The sequence below is a fragment of the Typha angustifolia genome, chromosome 5, assembly GCF_048772165.1.
Source record: "Typha angustifolia cultivar Huaian chromosome 5, ASM4877216v1, whole genome shotgun sequence".
NCBI lineage: Eukaryota > Viridiplantae > Streptophyta > Magnoliopsida > Poales > Typhaceae > Typha > Typha angustifolia.
In genome coordinates, this window is record NC_133243.1 from 2,553,478 (window position 1) to 2,561,096 (window position 7,619).

The window sequence follows — 7,619 nt, forward strand, 5'->3', positions numbered from 1 at the left end:
GATAAGATAATTAGACTCAATCCATTATGCCCAATGTCTCCTTAATGTGATCCAAGCTAACACGGTTCACATTAGACTACAATTATCAAAATATCATGAAAATCCAATGACTAGATCAGTCGAAAAAGCTCTCTAAAATTTCCATGTAGATTTCTATCTAGAACCAATTGCGAGACAAATCAAACCTTTTGAAGGGAAATCATATCAAATCGCTTCCACCATTTTTATGATTAGCTCAAAGAGGACTTCTTACTTCTAATACGTCTCCCCTTAGGCTAAGGTTTGATCTATCCCCTTTTTTTTTCCTTTTTTTTTTTTTGATCTGGGTAGGATCGGACACGGAACTTTGGAAAATTATTTCGGATGTTGTAGCCGTCGGATCAACATAAAATTTTGATATGTTATAGCCCTAAAAAGAGCTTTCCAACAAATCTAATTTCAGGAAATCGGACCGTAGGATCTCAAGATATCATCAAATTAGTAGATAAACGTCAAGGAGACCGACTATGGATTCGTGGATGGAGGCACAAGATCCTAGGTGATGATGGATGGTGGTAGGCCGGTGGTAATGGGGTGGCACCGGAGGGTAAGGTGGTAGTGGTGGAAGGAATGTGGATGATGAAAGGGTTAGGGCAAGGGTAAATAGATTTGACAAAGGGGGAGGAGTGGGCTAAAGGACTAGGATGAGTGGTCGGTCGAGGGAGGCTAGAAGCGGCGGAGCCGGGGAATGAGGGAACAAGAGAGAAGAAGAAGAAGATTAGGGCAAAATTCAATTCATTCCAATAATGACTTCTTGATTGCCATCTAATTATTAATCCTAGAAATAGTTGATTTTTGCCGACTATGTTCAAACGGGGTCGAACATGTTCGAATGCACAAAAAGTGTTCTCTATCGATGCGAACTTGATGCAAGCATTCGAACATGAGCGTTCGAACGTGGGCATTCGAACGCACATTTCGCGTTCTCTATTTTTGCGAACCTGATATAGGCATTTGGAAGTGCGTTCGCACAAACCCACCCGCTTTCAAACGCAACCTATAGAAAACTTATTTGTATTTGAAATAAAACACTAAAATAATTAAGAAAAGATACTCATAAAATGTATCTACGCTCGAGGTGACATTAGTGAAGTCCGAATCGTATCAATCCACCACACTTCCACAACCTTATCCTCAAGGTGTGAAATTGGGGAAGCGATCATTGAACTTTGACTCGAGCTCCTCCATGACTCGATCCTCTGCACTGGCTCCCCACAGATATGAAAATAGATGAATTGTTGGTGCTAAAAAGGAAGCAAGCTCACTTGCATCCAGTTGGTGCTAAAGGGCATCGACAGCTCGGTTCTCGATTCTCTTTTTGTAGACTAGCATAGTCATACCCAAGGAGTTTCGTGACCCACCGTTGTTGTACTGGGGTGTGCGCACGTTGCTCCATGAAATAGGGTAAGCTACGGTGGTCCGTACGAATAGTAAACCGTTGGCTAATCAAGTAGGGTCGCCATTTGGTGACGGCGTGTAAAATTGCTAGCATTTCGTGCTCGTAGGTGGATAATTGTTACGACTGGTTCGACAATGCCTTGCTCATATATGCCACAGGCTTGCCCTCCTACATCAAAATAGCTCCAATGCCCTCACCCGAGATGTCGCATTCGACCACGAAGGGCTTGCTGAAATCCGGTAAAGCCAAAACCGATGCGGTAGACATGGCTGTCTTCAATGCTTCGAAAGCATCCGTCGCCTTGCTCGTCCATTGAAACCCTCCTTTTCTGAGTAAGAAGGTCAGCGGGGCAGCAATCTTGCCGTAGTTGACAATGAATTGCCGATAGTACCCCATCAAGCCAAGGAATCCCCTCAATTCTTGCTGATTAGTAAGAATCGGCCAATCCACCATGTTTTTGATCTTGCTTGGATCGGCTTCCACTCCTCTTGCTAAGATAATGTGACCCAAGTACTCCACTCGTGGTTCACCCCAAAGGCACTTGCTCATCTTGACTTTCTACTGGTTTAGTCACAAGATATTCAACACCTTGCGCACATGCTGCAAGTGTTCACTCCAATTCCTGCTTTACACTAGAATATCGTCAAAGAAGATGAGCACATACCGACGCAAGAGTGGGCGAAAAAGGTCATTCATCAACCCTTGGAAGGTCGCCGGTGTGTTGGTGAGTCCAAACAGCATGACTCGAAACTCATAGTGGCCATTAGGAGTTTGAAATACCGTTTTGTGCACATCTTCTGGGTCGACGCGGATTTGATGGTATCCCGCTCTTAAGTCAAGTTTGCTGAAGTAAGCCGACCCCGTAAGTTCGTCCAGTAGCCCGTCGATCACCGATATTGGGTACCTTGACGATGATCACATTCAAGGCTCGATAGTCGATGCAAAACCGCTGACTCTGGTATTTCTTTCAAACTAGAAGCACCTGCGATGAGTAGGCACTCCTACTCGGCTGGATGATCCCTTGCTATAGCATCTCGACCACCAATTTGCTGATCTCCTCCTTCTAGACATATGGGTACTGATATGGCCGAACATTTGCTGGTTCAGCCCCTGGAATGATCTGAATTCGATGGTCATGCCAACGGGTCGGCGGTAGTCCTCGGGGCTCGTCGAAGAGGTTGTTGAATTCCTGCAGCAGCTCCTTTATGTCAGCGGGTATTCTATTTGGTGGTGGATGTTCTAGTTCAGCAATAGCTATTTGCAAGAGTAGAGCTCAGTCCGCTACACATGGAAGTCCCAACAGTGGTTGCAACACTAGCCTTTGCCGCGGTTGATTTCCATCCAGTAGCACTGTCCGACCATTCCTTCGAAATGTAAGCGTGAGGTTTGTAAAATCAAATGTTATGGGTCCCAAGCTTTGAAGCCATTGTGTCCTAAAGATGATGTCGGCACCTCGCAATGCCAACGGATAAAGATCCAATGTGAAAGTTTGGCTTTGCACTTTCAACTCCACACCTCCACAAATAAAATCTACCCGTAATGTAGTGCCATCTCTGAACATCACATCGAACCCGTCTGTGGGTTTTGACTCAAGCCTAATCTTCCTAAGAAGCCTCATGTCAATGAAGTTGTGGGTGGATTCAGCATCGATCAAGATTCTCATTGTAGTTTTCTTGACTACACCGTTCATCGTCAAGGTCTTTGGTGTGGCTGTCCTGGAATAGGCGTGGATGGAGATTTCAGCCAATATGTCTTCCACTAGCTACTCTTCGATACTCCTTGTTGTTTAGCCACTCCTTCATCTTCAGCTACAACCTCATCCTTTGCTTCCTCCAATCCATCTATTAGCATCACCGATCCCATCGGTTTAGATGTCTCGGCACGAACTTCTCATCACAGCGAAAACGTAGGCCTTTGGCTCTTCACTCCTCCACTTCAGCTGGTGTGAGTGCTCGACCCAGACCTCTAGGTGCGTACTTCACATCTTGGGAGGGACTCAGGGGTGCTCGAGGAGGCACCATTGCAGCAGTAGCTCTTGGTACGCCGGCCGCATTTCTTGCCGCTACGGTAAGCCGAACTGGATTGTGACTTTCTTGGCTCGTCCAGTTCTGTTTGAGGTGTATCTTCGTGGCTCGATGCTTGTCTTCCATTAGTAATGCATCCTTGAAGGCCTCATTTAAGGTTCTAAGCTTTAAAGCCCTCACGTTGGCTTGTATGTCTCCCCGCAGCTCGGAGATGAAGGTGCTGTGAAGTTATTGATCAGTCCATGGAGGTTGGCAACAGCTACTTATCCTCTCAAATTCTTCTTGGTATGCTCCAACCGTGGTCCTTTGCATAGTCTTAGAGAGGAGAGCATCGAAGTTTTCATACCCTAACCCTCCAAATCGCTCCGTGATATTGGTGCAGAAATCGGTCCAACTTTCAATCGTTTCATGGGCATTGGCTGCCCGAAACCAATGAAATGCCGCATCTTCAAGGTGGAAGCTTGCATGTGTCACCTTATATTCTTCTGTTGTACCTTGGTATGCGAAGAATTGTTCTGCCCTGTACAACCAATCAACCGGGTCACCACCTTTGAACTTGGGAAATTCGAGACACATGGTTCACCTATGGATACCGTTGTCTTAGTCTGGATTATATCTAAGTCCTTGTCTAACTTGAGGAGGATGTACCATGAATGGTTGATGATCCCTCCTTCGGTTTTGGTTAACTCAACGCAGTTTCAGTTCGTATTGCCCCGCCCAATGATCTAGATCTCCAAGATGATCTCCATTTAGGTTTGCTTGTCGGATAGGCTCACCTACAACTTGGCCTGGTGGAACCATCCTTGCTTGTCTCTGCCCATGGGGTTGTGGTAGCAGAGGTTCTTGTTGGTGCAAATTTTGAACTAGTGGCGGTGGGTTCATAGTGGTAGACTCACATCGAGGGGTCGTTGGTGTGTTTTCGATCGCCATAGCTTCTCTTGTCGCCCGTATTTCCCGCATCATCTCCATCATCATCTGAATTTTGATGGCCATTTGTTCGAAAAGAGACCCAATCATGGCTTGAACGCTAGGCTCTTCTGTATTCAGGTTCGGTTGAGCGGTTCTGCAAGTGGAAGTTCTCGCAGCCGTCTCCCCCTCCTTTATTGGGGAGATCTCTTCCTCCTCGTTTCATTGTGCAACCATGGCTCTGGTTGTCATCATCCAAAGTGCGTGTCTGATAAACGATGGCTCTGATCAATGTGAAATTATGATATGTTGTAGCCCTGAAAAAAAGCTTTCCAACAAATTTAATTTCAGGAAAATCAGACGGCAGGATCTCAAAATATCATCAAATTAGTAGCAGGATCTCAAGATATCATCAAATTAGTAGATAAACGTCAGGGAGACTGACTATGGATTCGTGGATGGAGAAACGAGATCCTAGGTGATGATGGATGGTGGTAGGTCGGCGGTAATGGGGTGGCACCGGAGGGTAAGGTGGTGGTGGAAGGAATGTGGATGATGAAAGGGTTAGGGCAAGGGTAAATAGATTTGAAGAAGGGGGAGGAGTGGGTCACCCCTAAGGGACTAGGATGAGTGGCCAATTGAGGGAGGCTAGAAGCGGCGGAGCAGAGGAATGAGGGAACGAGAGAGAAGAAGAAGAAGATTAGGGCAAAACTTAATTCATTCCAATAATGACTCCTTCGTTGCCATCCACACCTTAAGAGGCTAACCACACAATTCAAAAATGACAATTATTAACCTTAGAAACAGTGGATTTTCGTCGACTGCGTTTGAATGGGGTCGAACGCGTTCGAATGCACAAAAAGCATTCTCTGTCGATGCAAACCTGATGTAGGCATTCGAATGCGTCCGATCGCGTTCGAATGCACATTTTGTATTCTCTATTTTTGCGAACCTGATGCAGGCGTTTGCAAGCATGCTCACACGCACCCACCTCGCGTTTGAACGCAACCTATAGAAAACTTATTTTTCTCTAAAATAAATACTAAAATAATTAAGAAAAGACACTCATAAAATGTATCCATGCTAGAGGCGACATCGATGAAGTCCAAATCGTATCAACTTCATTTGGGTAGCATCTATAATCCACTCCTTGGTCATAGTTTTTGTTATAGTAGCTGCTTTGCTCGTTCTAAGACTAACAATTTAACCACCCCCTCCCAAGGGGTGTTCTAATTTGTTGCAATTGTGTATTTCGCCTACAATGGATTTGATAACATTAGCAACAATGGCAGAAGAAACTAGAAGTCCTTTAAGAGACATATCGTTAAGCCAATTAGGGTGGACTAGGAAATTAATAGTACCAATGTAGATAGATTGGACAATTTGTGACTCAACGAAGGATTGCAAAGGTTTAAGGAGTGCCATCTTTGTCTATTGCAACCAACTTGTTCCTCATGGAGTGTATGCAACTTATAATATGGCTCACACCTATGGGCAATATGATAAGTGATATGAGCCGAGTCAGATTGGATCATATTAAGAGGACATTAGATTCAATAGATGAGCCTAGTTATCTTAATTATTATGTTTATATGGTTTAGTCAAGTCTTATTATGTTAGAATTTTATGTAATTAGCTAAATCCAACTCTATGTAGTCTCGGAAAAATGTTTTGAAGATATTTGTCAGTGATCTAAATTTTATGAAACCACTTAAATAAGATTGGCGACATTCTTATCTACAACTTTGGTATTCAAAATTTCTCCAGATTGAGACTCTATCTATAGTGAAACGAAAGACTAATCCAAGATAGATAAGGACTAATCTACCGGCCTCAATCTCCCTCTCAATTTGAAAATAAAAAGGAGAGAAGGCCGATGAGATTACAACAAAGTAGTTTCGAAATGAAGAGAGGATGAGAAGGGAGAGAGGAAGGGAAAGTTGTTGTACTCCTAATAAAATTACATCCTATCCGTTAATAATAAAGGATAAAATGGGTATTTATATTGTCTCTAATATTAGTTAATAGTAATGCAGAATAATGCCATGTGGATAAGGATAAAAGAGTATTATGCCATGTTCGATAAATGTCACCGCCTACATCATACCCCCTAGTAGTTTAACGGGTCTAGTTGTAGCATTTTAAATGGTAGGAGGTTTTTGTGATACTACCATATAATTCAGGTATAATTAAACTTGTTTTTTTTTTACTATGAGATGAAACTGCAAAAGAAAAAAAAACATATGGATTGTTGCATGCATTATTTGATGTTATTGTAAACATTCAATACCTATTATGAATGCAAAGGAATAAACTCACAATATAGACGAACAAGTTCGCATTGTAGCTTTATTTCTTTGTACTATAATAAAATAACCCTACAATGAATATAAGAAGTATGTAGCGATTTAGTGGTGCGGAGATCTTTTTTGATAGGTTTGTGTGCGAGTTTTACTGAGGCTATGCAGGGGATCTTGTCGTGCATATACAATTTTCTCAAAAGAATTATACAAGTAATAATTAATTTAACTATTATGATTAATTATGCTTACACTCTTGAACTATATTTGGTTTTTATGATGACCCCCTAAATTTCATTTTTTCGTTACAATAACCCTCCTAAACTTTGGAGTAAAGTAAAATGGCTAATGATAGTAATGAAAAATGCCTAATGATAATTCTAACCCTAATAAGTAAATAGGCTCATAAATTTAGCAAGCAAAATAAAATAAAATTAGTAAATTACCAAAATAGCCTCAACTAACTTATTCCTCCTCTCAAACCCACTCAAACCCTAATTAGAGTGCAAGGGAGGGCAGCGGTGGCGATCTTGGCATGGCAATGGGGAAGGTGACTATATTTTTTATTTTGCCTTAGCAGATCAAACTTTTGCGAGTTCGTTTTCGAAAAGCTATTCTCCCGGTCTTCCATGTTGCTCGGGGATATGACCAAAGAGAATGTGCTCCCTTTCGTTATTTATTCGCCCCGTTTTGCTATTCCTCGGACTACCTTTCGTTATCTTCCACCCCGCGTCAAGAAAGAGCAGATCCCATCCAAACCTGCAGTGTTCCACCAAAACAAGAGTAAGGCCTAGCAAAGCTGCTGACCAGGCCAAGAACTCATTAAGCTTCAGCTTACAATGATGCTTCCACTCCCATATAGGCAAGAAATCTTTTTGCCAAAGACTGGACTCGCCTGACCCGACCTTCTTGGACTATATAAAGTCTGCGTGCTCGCAAACAAAAACAGAG